This window comes from Drosophila sulfurigaster, chromosome X (assembly GCF_023558435.1).
Source record: "Drosophila sulfurigaster albostrigata strain 15112-1811.04 chromosome X, ASM2355843v2, whole genome shotgun sequence".
NCBI lineage: Eukaryota > Metazoa > Arthropoda > Insecta > Diptera > Drosophilidae > Drosophila > Drosophila sulfurigaster.
The window spans coordinates 7,878,504-7,893,283 of record NC_084885.1 but is presented as its reverse complement, the minus strand read 5'-3'; the positions used below and the strand labels follow the sequence as shown (position 1 = coordinate 7,893,283).

General features: G+C 33.8%; 1 protein-coding gene across 1 annotated transcript in view; it reads right to left on the bottom strand.

The window, feature by feature from the left end:
• The window catches only part of LOC133848242 (activating transcription factor 3), a 59,094-nt gene that overhangs the window by 19,971 nt on the left and 24,343 nt on the right, over positions 1–14,780 (bottom strand). The window contains exon 2 of the mRNA XM_062283732.1: positions 10,292–10,356. The gene's annotated coding sequence lies outside the window, so the exon portion shown is untranslated. The remainder of the gene's footprint in view (positions 1–10,291; positions 10,357–14,780) is intronic.

Below are 14,780 nucleotides of genomic sequence, written 5' to 3'. Positions count from 1 at the left end.
GCTCGTCAAGTTGCGAACGATTGGGGGCGAGGTTTGGGGGTTGGGCATTTTATGACACTGCGTGGGTGGTAAAAAAACAAAAACACTAAACAAAACTTGCCTATTAACATAAAAGCTTACGGGCAATAGAAGCGACACGCGTCGCCTTTGCAAAAAGCTGAAAGAAGCAAGAAAGAAGGCTCCAATCGAGTGTGCTCGACTACGAAATACCCGCTACCCATTTTTAATCAAACCAAAACAGTGCGGTATTAATTTGAAAATATACCAAATTAACATACCGCAAATTTTTGCGCAAATTTTTAGTATTTACTAAAAATATACTAAAGGTTATATTTGGTAAATTGTTATATCTATACGTTCAAAATATGACGGGTGCAGATTATCAACTAAATCAGTCTAAAAATATACCAAATTCATATACTACAACAAAATATTAGAATATACCAAATGCTACATTTAGTATATTGGTATAGTACTACATTCAAAATATACCATAGACTGCAAAAGAATATCAGATATATTTCTTAAATAATATACCAAAAATATTTCTTAAATAACTAGTTGGTATAAAAACGAAACTTAACCACATTAAGCCCCAAAGGAAGGAACAAGGCGTTGAACCTCGCAACTCTTGTGAACCAAACTGAGCTCTACTGTGAACCACAGTCCAAAAAAAAAAAAAAAAAAGAAATAGAAAAAATGGGCCGCATGGCTGGCTATTCAATTAATTTATTATTCACTTAAGAGCGCACGCCGGGTGGCAGGAGAACTGTCAAGCAACGCGCCAGGGGGGCAGGAGAGAGAGAGAGAGAGAGAGAGAGAAGAAGTGGAAGGGAAGGGATGAGAGGGCAGAGTGTTGTGTGACTGTGTGTTTAGCATGCACATCTACAGCGGCCATAAAAATGTTATAAAAATTAAATGCGCGCACAAAAACTCCGCCAAAGAATTTCGCACATTCAAAACGGACCGCGCCCTAAAGACCTCCCGCGCCTCCACCTCCTCCTCCTCCTCCACCTCTCTGCCCCCTCATTCTCCCCTGCTGTTGCTGTTGTCCACGCAGCAATGCAGCATTAGAATTGTTGTTGTTGTTGTTGTTGCCAAAAATGTCCTGTTTCATGGCAAGGCAAATGGGCCAAATGAAATGGAGAAATGAGGAATGGAAATGGAAATGGGAAAATTGATGGATGGGGAAGGGGGTTGGGGGGAGAACTTATGGCGAACGCGTGGCGCAAGTTTTACAGTTATAAACATTTCTATGCACGTTTTGTGCGTTAAATTTAGGAACTGAACGTAGAACAACTCAACTGAAAAGCGGACGAGACGCGAAAAATTATGAAATGGCAAATTTATGGAAATATGTTAAAACGGGGCAAAGGCATTAAAAACGTAGCGTAGCCGTAATCGTAATCGTTATCGACATAATCGTGTCTATCGATAAATTACACCAGTTTACGAATATCTCGAAACCGCGTCGAATGCGTCACCCCAAAAGCCAAGTGGAATGTGTCAACGCACCTATCAGATATATACTATATATATAATATATAGTATATAGTATATCAGAGGGTATGACTATCAAGCGTTTAGTATCTAGAATATAATGTGTGTACACTGGCAGAAAGTGCGAGAGCATTTCTCTCAAGTGGCCAACACTTTATGCTGTCTTTAATTCAATTTCGAAATTCGCAGATAAGATTGCACACAGTCTGCATAATAAAACCGTATTATGATAGATTTGCACTAGCGAAAACTTGATTAATTTGCGCGTCAGTCCGTTGATTACTATTCAAATGAATGCAGAAAACAAAACCCAAAAAAATAATGTTTAACTGTAAGTTAACAATTGAATAAAACTAGCAAAGTGCGGCTTTAATTTGATGGTTACGCTTAACTGACAATAAAATTATACATTTAGTTGTCCACTTCTTTTAATTTGTATTTGAAAATTTCAACTATTTTTGCGTAAATATGAAACTTAAATAAATTCGTTTTTGTTTAACTTTAAGGTTATCATGCACATAAAAAATACAAAAACAAAGGAAAAATTGATCTACGTTTGTAAAAGAGAATAGAAAATCTTTTTACATATCAAAAATATGGGAAAATGTTTCATTTCCTAATATGAGATAAGATTTTAGTAGTAATATTATAAGCTTTAACTTTGAAGTTAACTTTAAGTGAAATTGTTCGATTGCCATTTATATTAAGCAGTTGACTCTTGTTTTGCATTAATGTTGTAGTTATACAAAATTAAAGTTTATTTGCACTATTTTTAGCATTAACATGAAGTTAAATTTGTACATGTAAATTGTTCGATTGCCACTGTAGTTAAAAATGTTGAATTATTTAGCTATAACATAACATAACTATTTTAATTTTGTTTGTATTTGCAGAAAATTCAAACAAATAAGATGTTATATGCATTAACTTTAACTTTAATTTTAACTTTAACTTTAACTTTAATTTTAATTTTAACTTTGATTTGAATTTTAACTATAAGTTTTAGTTAAACTTTATCTAAAACATTAAGCTTAACTTTAACTTTATTTTTAGCTTGTACCTTTTAACTTTAGCTTTTGAGTTCACATGAAGTTTGCTTCAAAAGTGTCTTAAATTGCTTTCATACTCATTTCGAAATTTACTCGAATTTGGAGTACAATTTCGCTGAGTGTAGCTGCAGTTATCTGCTGACCATTTAGCTCTGTAAGTCGCGCCCCGTGTCGTGTATTAAACATGTGTATTTTGTGTGCCTTTTAGGCTTGGACATTTACCTTCTCCCCACCTTCCGAAATACCCCCGTCATAGAACCGTGCGCTACATATGTTTAGTTGGCATTAGTCAGTAATCAGATAAGCTCTCACATACAGTTGCAGTGCGTGTGCCTCTCGCTGTGTGTATGTGTGTGTGTGTGAGTAAAGTGTTGCTTGAGTACTTATTATTGTTGTTGTTGTTGTTACTGTTGTTGCTACTTTGGTGTGCCTTTCGCAAGGACGTTCATAATCAAAACTTTCATTACACTTTTTGTTTTATCAAATAGCTTATCAACCGTGGTTGAAATTGTTGTTGCTGCTGCTCTTGGTTGCTGCCTTGTCTTTCATGTCAAAGATGCCTTATCAGCAAAATATAGAGGGGGAACAAAAATTAAAAAAAACAACAAAATTCTTATCTATTGCAAGTTCTTGTTCGTATTTGCTTTTGCCGCTCTTCAATGCTCTTTTCTGCTGCGTGGTAGAAAATCTAATTAATTTCCAAAATTAATACATGTGTGACATCAAAGCGATTTATGTTGATTAACCAAGCTGCCGTCATTGACACTATCTCAGTTTTGCAGCGGCCTGCACTTTTTTTTTTGTTCCTTTTGGTTTTTATTTATTGCCATTTATGAGCGAGTGTTTGTGTGTGAATGCTTTGGAATTTTATCAAAAAAAATATACAAGCGAGTTGAGTGAGTGCTTGGGAGGCCGCTTTTAAAGACATTTAGTACACTTTTCACACCTCATTTTATGTGCAGATACATTTGTATCTTTTTGCGTGGCAGCTGCGTCGCTGTCATTGCCATGCGACAGCTGTCAGCAGCAGCAGCATAGATAGTGATAATGATGATGATGATGATGATGATGATGATGATGAACAAAGGAGACGCACAGACAACACACAACATTCGACATGATTTTTATGAAGGAATTCGCATTAAAATTGTTTATTATGTTTATTTATTGCAAACGGGCCAAAATGAAAAGAATAATACACGCTGTTGTAAGCAGCAGCTGTTGTGTTGTGCCCCGCCTCGCCTCGTGTATTATTCTTGGCCAGTTGGCTGCCACTTGCTGCTGTTGCTGGTGTTGCCGCCACGTTGCCACGTTTGCCAGCTGCCAGCAAAACGAAAGAGAACAAAAAAAAAAACTGTTCTTGGAAATCGTGTGGCAGCTTCAGCTTCAGCTTTTGCAAAACCGAAACGTGGCAAGCGACTTTTTGATTAAGTAAACACTGACTGAAATTCTCCGCTACTTTGCTTCTTCGTTTTTCTCATTTTGTTGTTTATGAAGCGCACGCGTTCTTCTTGCCACAGATATCCGCTGGCTGCCATTCTGTTGAATTTGTGTGGCATCGATTTTGTTTCACTTTAACTTGCTGCCAATTTTTTCATTTTCAAGCGCACGAATATGCAATATAAATGCCAGCAAGTGCAAGATAGTTACTCTATAAAATTATAAAGAAAGAGAGAGGGAGAAAGCAACGAAAAGCGAAAGAAAGTGAAATTTTGATAGCGCAAAGTTCAAGTTGAAGATTATCGATATTTGACAATGCAAATTTGTGAAAAATGCATGAAGTTGCAAGCTAAACTCTTTATATAATATGTAATAATTTTATTATAAAATTGTTGGAATTTCGCAGGCAAATGTTTGAAAACAATATCGTTAAAGTTCTTGCAATTAAATTTTATTATTTCATAATAAATTTCCATTACTCTTACAGTGTGAATTTAATTACTTTCTTGATTGACTATGAATAAATAACGAGTCTATTGTATAAATACTAAAATAAGCAAACATTAGTGTTAATCAATATTAACTATACGCATGAGCATGGTTGTTTTAAATGCCTTGTAATCTTTAAGGAACTTCGTCCACAAATTTATTTTTACTCCAAACAATCAGTATTTATTCCTGTAGATTGAAAATTTCATAAAATAACAAATAAACAGGAAAACATACTAATAGTTAAAAAATACCAAATAAATCTAATAATATTTATAATAATAATTATTTATTGGTGTATTTTAAAAAATACCCAAAATATATTGAAACATACCATTAGTTAAAAAATACCAAATAGCTATGCAAGCTTACTATTATATATCAAAAACCGAATATTAAGTATACTCATGAAACAATTTACATATAAGAGAAGAGTATTATGTGGCGTATACTTAATGTTGAAAGCATGCTAACAATATTTAGCCTTATTAAATTTAAATGCAGTATTCTAAAGTTCTACTTAACTATTAGTATATTTGCATACTTATGTGGTACTTTTTAAATTTTGAGATAATATGAAATCTACAGAAATAATAAATAATCTACTACGACTAAAAGTCTCTCGAAAAGAACTCAACTTGATTGGAATTCAACACGTTTTGAGCACGATTATGTGCATTCATTTCACACACACACACACACACACACACACACACACACACACTGACACAGTCGTCATTCAGTCATTCATTTCGAGCAATTACCCTTTCCAAATGCCAAATATCAGTTTCACAGTTTCGCTTCGTTGGTGGCCTTGTGTTAAGCTCATCATCATTCTAATCACTTTGCGCTAAGCTTGGGCGTGTTCTTTTCCACTCTCTCTCTCTCTCTCTCTCTCTCTCTCTCTCTCTCTCTCTCTTTCTCTTTCTCTTTCTATCTCTGGAGACCACGCAGAGTTGAAAAACGCATGTGAAACATGCTGAAAAATGGAGCAACTAAAATTGTTGTTTGTTTTCGAAAATTTATGCGAAAAGGCGCGCCAAAAAATGAGGGAGAATAAGGACTGTGAAAATATCAATTAGTGTGCTCCAAATATGTCCCGAATGTCGCATGGAAAGGCTTGTGTGTGTGTGTGTGCAGAGTGTGTGTAAAATGACAGCTGTGTGTTAACTGCAGTTAGACACGCCTACACACCCAGAACAGAACTGAACTGAACTGAACTGAAAAGAACAGTGGAGCGCACACACATAACATAAAAGAGCTGAACAAATGGCAGCTGAGTTGGCGCTCGATTGCCGCGTGTCCTTGACACATATCCTCGCACATTTTGCTTGGCACGCACAACGCTGCGAATCGTTCTCCTTCTCTTTCTCTTTCTATTCTTGGGCAACGCCTTGTTGGGGCTTCCGCTTCAAGCTTGCCCCTAATCCATTTGAACTTTTTACGTATTTTCTTTCTTCATTTTTTTTTTTTTTTTTTTTGTTCTCCACCAACTCTCTGCCAAGGATAATAAAAGAAAATTCTTCTAGTTTATGGGCCAGCGCAACTTTTGTGGCTTCACAAGAACACCATAGCCTGAGAGTGTGCGTGTGTGTGTGTGTGGGCTTGTGCCACGTAATATAATCCTAATGGAATTTACACTGGAAACTTACAACAATGTCCCAACACACAGAGCGTGCAACGTGGCCTTTTGTCATGCCAGGCGATTTGCTCGCAACATTTTCGCTTGATTTTTATTGAACTTAAGCTGCCTCAATTGCATTAAAATTAAAGCAACAACAAACAATTGAATTAACAGCAAATCAAAGAGAAATTCCATATGAAAATTAATTTTTATGTATTTTATTCCCAAAATGTAACAAAATAATATGCTGACAAATACTAAAAATATACTATGGGCTATATTTGGTATATTGATAAAGTACTACATTCAAAATATAACACAGAGTGCAAAATATACCAGATTGTCAGTTAAAGCAAATAATTGTAATGAAGATTAAAACTATCAAATTATTGAATTGTTTAATCTAGCAACACAATTAATCGCATAAACAAAAAACCACAATGAAATAAAATTAAATAGATGTGAAATAAGTTTAAAATATTTGCTGAACGTTTGCAATTTTCAAATGAATAAAAACATAAGTTCCATTTAAAAAGAAATAATAATAAAAAGATGGAAAATAAAATTAAAACTTTTCCAAATTGCACTGAATTACTGAAAAAGTTTGTCAAATAAAATACAAATTAATTTCTAAAGCTTTATTTTAATTTTAAAAAGAAACTACAAACAATTTTAATCAGCTTTATCGAAATTTTATCAAATTAAAGCAACACTTTACAATGAAAATTGAGTGCACTAAAAATGGAATAAAACGATTTCGAATAACTTTGAAAATGCCATCAAATAGTTTTTCGCTGTTTGGCAATTTAAAACTTCAGTTGAATTTGCGTTTTGCCATTGAAATGTTATTGAATTTGTGCCGCAATTTGAATACAAATCGCAATCGAGTTGACTCACAATTTACGTTTTTTTTTTTATATATGTATATATATTAAAACTAAAACAAAGTGAATCATAAATGGAACGGAAATATATTATATATATGTGCTATGCCACAATCTTTTGCAATTTAATTGTGAGTTGCAACTATAAAGTTGAAATCAAAATGAAAAAAAAAAAACAAACAAAAAAGGGAATTCAAGTGGAAATTTTGCTGTGTTGCAATTCAGTTAATAAAAAAACAAGATTCGAAATCTAAAACGAAACAAAAACTTGAGAGTAAATAGTTCTATTTATGTGTGTATGTGTGTGTATAAATATATATGTATGTATTTTGTTTGTGTAATTCTTTTTTGTGTCGGATTTTGTGTGTGTTTGGCTGAAGGTCAAGTGCATTAAGGCGAAACGGAAATGAAAATGTTAAATAGATATATAAAAATAGTCGAAAAAGCGAAAATGAAAAACCGAGCGCCACAGCGACGAGCGACGAGCAATTCAATATTTTAGAGAAAGAGTGAGAGGGTGGTGGGGGGGGAGTGGTGAGAAGAGAGGAAGGAAGAAGCGTGCGTGAGTGTAGTAAATTTTATTTTATTTGATTTGATTTTGAAAGAAGCTAAGACAAGACAAGAGAAAAGCAGGCGCGCATATCGTTTAGCATTATCCTTGAGCCTCCTGACAGCGAGAGAGAATGAGTGAAAGAGAGAGAGAGAGAGAGAGAGAGAGAGAGAGAGAGAGAGAGGCACTTAATTGTGCGTGTCAGGCAGCCACAACATGGACATGAACATGGACACGGACACGGGGATGGCGCCCACACACACACACACACACACACACACACACACACACACACACACACACGACTCAAGCATTTGCTGGGTGTGTTTAACAAGCGAGTGAGAGAGAGAGAGAGAGAGAGAGAGAGAGACTCGGAGAGGGAGACAGCAACATTGCTTTGGGTTGTAGACGAAGCCGTCGTTAATAAAAGCGGAAATGCTGGCGCCGACATTATCATTTCCAGCTTGGTGTGTCAAAGCCCCGCTCTTCGTCTCGCAATTATGATAATTGAGCGAGTGAACGTTGAGCGAGCGACAGAGACGGAGACGGTGACGGAGGGAGGGGAAGAGAGGGAGAAGGCCATGTTGCCAGCTGCAAAATTGTGGCAGACAGGTTAAATTGCGCGTAACTCGGCAGTCAGATTTTCAACTCTCCCTCTCTCTCTCTCTCTCTCTCTATCCTTCTCTGGTTCGCTTAAAGCGTTATTCATTTTGTGCTTTTGATTGATTTGACGCCATTTTCAGCGCACAGCGTAAGGAGCACAAGGACAACCGTCGCTTTTTGGCGTCAAATTGTCTGTGCAGCCCCACACTCAACCAACACACACACACACACACACAGAGAGAGAGAAAAAAAAATAAGTCGACACACCTCGTGACGCACATTTTTCCCCTCTTAAAAACAGCAGAACAACAAAAAAAAAAATACAAATTGATTGCGTGCTGCAAATTAGCTGGCTTTGATTGATTTCGTTTTCATTTCATTTCGGTTCAGTTCATTTCATTTTGTGTGAGACGCGTGCCACGTTCAACGTCGCGTATACGCGATATTTGCTTTTTCTTGCCGCCCAGGAAGCTGCGTTTGCCCGCCTCTTGTCGGTGGTTAACTAAATTTAGCCCCCAAAAGCCAAAAGCCATTTGGCCACAGCGCGCGTTCGTTCGCTATGTTTACATTGAAATGGCAAAAAAAAAAAAAAAAAAATGGGCTAACAAAACGGGCAATGGCCCCCGACAATGTAAACACACATACAACAACAAAAATATTTGACATGGACAAAAAAATATAACAGGCAACAGCCAGCAAAATATTCAAAGTCGCATCCGCACAGACAGCACAGAAATTCAATTCACATTTTTATGATTTATTGCACGCAATGCGAAGAAATATGAACTTGAAATAACACCAAAATGTTTTTTCATCAATTTATGTATTCTTATTTTAAGAAGTATTATTTCATTAGCTGCATGGTAAAACTTTGTATTTTAATTTAAAACAATGACTTTTTATATTAAAATATTTGCACACATTGGAATCTTTAAATTTGGAATAAAAAATTAGTTCTTTATGAAATATCATACTGATTATTATTTTATAGTTTTAAAATATAAAAAAATATATAGAAATGAGTTTAAACTTTCTACATTTTCAATTTCAACAATAATTTTGTGTAATGATTGACAAATTGTATTATAAAAAAAAATAAAATAAATAAATGAATTTCAACTTTTCACACTTTAATTTTCAATTTCAACAATAATTTAATTTAATTTAATAATAATATAAATAAATAAAATATAATTATATTATATTATATTAATTATAATTATAATTATATTATATTTGAGTTCTACAAAAATAAAAATAAAAAAACATTATACTTAAAATATACCACAAAAATACTGTAATATACCCAAGGGTATATTTGGTAGCGGATATAACAATAAAAAAATAATTTAATATAATGCAACAAGTCTATGATATTTAATATTTAAAATATAACAAAAAAAAAGTAAATAAACCTTTTCCTAATTTTAAAGTTTTTAAATGTTTTTTTGCAATATACAAAATACTATTTAATTTTCAATTTAATTTTTAATATAAAATAGATTTTAGTAAAAAAAAACTTTAAGTAAATGAAATTTAAATAAATTTTGAATATAAATAAATATAAAAAATATATTGCTATACAAACAATTTTATTAAAAAAAAATTCTTTTGAAATAAATTAAATTCAACTACATTTTTTATGTGAATAAATATATAATTATACGAGTTTTTATTAAAAAAAAAGAACTTTTTAATAAATTAATTTCAAATAAATTACCGCTTAGCAGAGCTTAACTAAAAAAATATGAATTATCTTTAATTTGAAATTAGAATAAATGAAATACTTCTTTTATAGCCTTAATAGGATTTGAATACATTCGATTTCTCACTACAAATTGAATTGAAATAAATCTACAATAGCGTATAGAAGCAGTGTGTTTGCGATGGCATTAGCATCGAGCTGAGACCTTAGCTAAGGCTTAGCATAAAATTCTATTCAATTAGTTTGTGATTTTTTTTTTTTGTGTAAGTTGAGAGCTATTAAATTGCATGGAAAATTGTATGCAAATCTTATTAATTGCTGGTCATAAAACGAATCGTCTAGAGACGTTTTATTGATAGTCGCCTAATGAGTCGCTGCCTCGTCAGTCAGTCATTCGGTCAGTCATTCAATCATTTATTGTGACTTTGTCCTTGCACTTTGACTTACCATAAAATGCAGCAATCGTTTTTGTTTTTGTATTTTCTGCTTATTTTTGTTTTCCTTTTGGGAGGCTGTAAAGAGATAAAGTAAAGAAAACGTTTAGCAAAAAGCGAATAGACTTTCGAGTTTTGTGTAATTGAATGCGAAGCTTTTGCTTTTGGCCCATCAATAATTGCAGCTTATGGCCATCCATTATCAACTAGCTCTCGTGGCATGTATTTTGGTTATTTACTGTATGTAAGACGATTGATGATTATTGATTAAGCGACGATTCTCTCCCTCTCTCTTGCTCTGCGGCATGATTCATCGCAAAAATAAAACACAGGCAGAAGACAAGACGTGAAAAATATACAAAATATACACACAGTCTCGACAATAACAACCAAAAAAAAACACATACACACCAAAAATAAAACAGCAAAAGCTAAAGACAAAGACGCTAAAAACAAGCGCGCGTAGGTAGCGCCAATTTTTTAGGCAAACACAAACAGAAAACCCAAACAGACAGACGGTATAGGGAGGGGGGAGAAATGATGAGGGAAGGTGGGGGGACAGAGGAAGAGGAAGAGCTGTATAGTCTCCCCCTAGTCGCTGTACATTAATTTGGCTTAAATCTTAAAAGCAAAGACGACAGAAGACCAAAAAACCAAAACGAAATACGTTTTGTTTATTTGGTTTTTCGTGTGTGCTGTCTCCTTGTGTGTGTAATATGTGTGTGTGTGTGTGTGTGTGTGTGTAATGTGTGTGTGTGTAATGTGTGTTTGTGTTTGTATGAATTTAAATTTTTGGTAACCCCGAGTGCACAAAAGTTGTTAATCTAACAAATCGAAAGAGCTACCTAATTTGCAACGATTGCTGAGGATTTGCAACGTTGCCACATTAATTCTCTGTTTGAAATGCCAAAAGGCGTAAAGAAGCATACACAACGAAAAAAAAAACACACACTTCATCATAAAAAATATACATATATTTTAAGCGTTTTGGTTATTTTGTGCGAATTCTCACAAAATTGTGCATTGAAATGTGCAAAACTTCAATTAGCTGCAATTAACAACAATTTGCAGCGCTTATTTAGAGACCTGCTAAAAAGAGAAGCTCCTCAAAGATGCCAGAGATCCAAAAAAAATAAATAAAAAATGGCACAGCCACGCCTACAATATCTTAGATTGTTGAAAGTTGGAAGTTTAAGGTGCCAAAAATTGAAAGTGAAATGAGGCAAGGAACGAAAAATTTGTTAAACCAAGAAATCATTATCATAGCGGTATTTTCTTAAAATATACCGAAAAAAATATATTACAAAAATACTATAAAAATATACCACGAACTATATTTGGTATATTGTTATAGTTATACATTCAAAATATACCAGATAGTTAAGAAAAATGTTCTGAATTAAGAAAATATATTGAAAATTAATTTTCATCAATACAATAATAAATTTATTGCATATATTTAAATATTCGAAAAACAACTTGCACATTTTAATTGACAAATTGCAAATTTATGACACATATAAAAATATACTACCAAATGAAAATCATGTCAAGTTGAGCGGTTTGCAATACTGAAATTATTATTTCTAAAACACGCTTTGAAAATTTTTGCAAATTATTTTGCTCCGATTGAAACTGGTGCAACAAAGAAAAAAAGAATGATAGAATGCATTCAATTCAATCATGAAGTGATTGGAAAATATGTTAACAGCTAAAGTGTAAAATGTGTATTTTATTAAAGTTCAATTAGAATTGAATGAATGGTTAATCGTTAGGCAGATTAATGCCTGCAAGACTTGCAATCAATGTTTTGTTGTTTTCTGTTCAATTGAAACCCTAATGAAATGCAAAACTGCCAACAGCATCTAATGAATTCCATGGATTTTTTTTCTTACTTTAAGTTGTTTGCCAATAAAAAAAAAAACAAACCAAAAACAAACACTTGTTATTGCTAATCATTTATTAGTATTTTTTTTTTGTTCTTTTTGTTTCGTTTCAGTGTTTCGTTGTTTTTTTTTTCGTGCCGCGTTTTACGAGTCTCATTAGCAGCCATAAGATTTATAATGTAAGTATGAGCATATATAGTATACAATATACATGTATATACATATGTAATTCGTCGAGCAATGTGCTCGCTTCTTTTGTTAGTTCGTTTATTTGTTTGTTAACCCATTGACATAAGATAGCAATTGGAATTGTCAGTTGTGTAGTGTGTGTGTGTGTTGCCTTAGCCTTAGCCTTGGCACGTCTGCTGCCTCTACAACGACAGACAGACAGACAGACATCATGGGTAAACACAGTGATCTATGTTCGACAAGACAGCGCCACAATCGATAACACACACACACTTTGCTAGAACATTCGCAAATCTCATTCTCTCAGGCTTTATCTCCCTTTTGAATGTTCTCAGTCACTCACTCAGTTGACTCATCTCTATCTTATCTCTCTTAATTCAATCTCTGCAACATAATCATTTTGAAAGCATACTTTATAATCTTAAATATATTGTATATCGATATTTGATCACACTGATAATTGCACAAGTTCTTGTTCTCTCTCCTGGCAATTATCATTAATTTTTATTTGTTAGTTTATCTTTTTTTTTTTGCATTTGCATAAATTTTGTTAGTTAACTTAGTCGCCATAAAATCTACAAAGTAACTGATATTGATCTGTGAATCTGTTCTCTGCCTGTTATGACTCTATTATATATCTGCGACTAGTTCTCGAAAATCGAGTGATGGATTGTTGTCTCGATCGATAGAACAAGCAAATCTTTTGTTTTAATAGTCGAAACTTTTCGCTCTCTCTCCCTCTCTCTGTCGCTTAGTTGCTTTCTGTACTTTTATCTATCTGCATTTCATTAAAAATTGTAGAAGTTATTTAAGAAATTCTTTTGTATGGGGAAAAATGCTTAGTTACTACAGATTTTAGTTGCTTTGGCAAATAATTTGTTATATTTTGTACTCTATGGTATAATTTCTATCCTACGGTATATTTTGAAAGTAATATTATATCAAACTACCAATTATTGCCTTCGGTATATTTTAGTATATTTTGAATACAGCACTGCATCAATATACCAAGTATAACATTAGGTATATTTTAAGTATTTTTATAGCATATTCATTATGTAAATTTTAAAATGAATACCGCAATGTTAATATACCAAGTATATCATTTGTTATAGTTTTAGTATTTTTGTGGTATATTAATTCGGTATTTTTAAAATATATACCGCACTGTTTTGCTTTTGTTCACAATGAATACCGGGTATCTCACAGTCGAGCATATTCGACTTTACCCTTTCTTACTAGTTTATTAGCTGTATTTGGTTTAGCATAACGATCGATAGTTTTGTGTTAAAGATCGATGACAACTATTGTTTGTCATATGACTGATTTTTTTTTTGTGGTTTTTGGTTTCTTCTACTCAAATCGTCTCTCAACTTTTGCTTCCTCTTTTTTGCGCTCTCTCCCACTCTATCGCTGCTGATCAGTTGTGGGTTGTGTGTGTGTGTATGTGTGTAGATTGCTGATCAATTAGCGCATATCGCGTGGCCTTCATCTAGCCCAAGTGGCGTCTGAGTTCCAGAATGCGAGTTGCCACTTTGCATAGAGAGCAACAACAAATAACAAGAGCAACAAAAATAGATGCCAATTTGTATAATGAAGATGAAGCAAGCTCTCTTAACGGTCATTCTTTGCAATTAACAAACGACAGCTGCTCCACAAACAAGCAACAAAACAAAAAACTGCAGACATAAAACACAATAGTACAGACAACAAAAAAAAAATAGCAACAAAATAAAACTTAATTTTAGCTATAGCAATAACAACAACAACAATGGCAACGTCAACAATTAAACGCACAACGAAGCACATTAAAAATTATTTAATTAAGTGATTTTAATTTTTCGTTCTACTATTTCGAGTCTCTCTCTCTCTCTCTCTGTCTCTGTTTCGTATCTCTTTCTCGCTCTGTTGATTGTCTAATTTCATTAATCGAGCGCCGGGGTGGGGAGTTCTGCCACCGCACAAAAGTGAGGGGGGAGGGCAAAGTGGAGGTCTAAGAGGTTGGACCAATCAAGCGCTTGACGTAAATTGATTGGCACTATGCCAAGGAAATGGGTCCAATGTGAATTTGTTGGATCATTAGATCGTTTGAACAACGTTTCACACAGCGCGCAACTTTTTGTCAATTAGAATAGAGAATTTGACCTTTTTGGCTTGCCGAGGAAAAACCCTGCAATGATAAGCGATAAAACGATCGTTTTATAGTATTCTATTCTATTCTTTTTTTTTTGTGTTCATTTCTTGCGTGGGCGTTGCACATAAATCACACTTGAAGAAGCGAACAAAAGATAGAGAGACAAAGAGAGAGAGAGGGGGGGAACCGAAACTGAATAGAATGCCAAATGAAAATGAATGAAATGTGCCGCCGTGTCTATCTCGTAATTGAATAATAATCGTTTAATTAGAGCAGAGCGCAACAAACTGCGG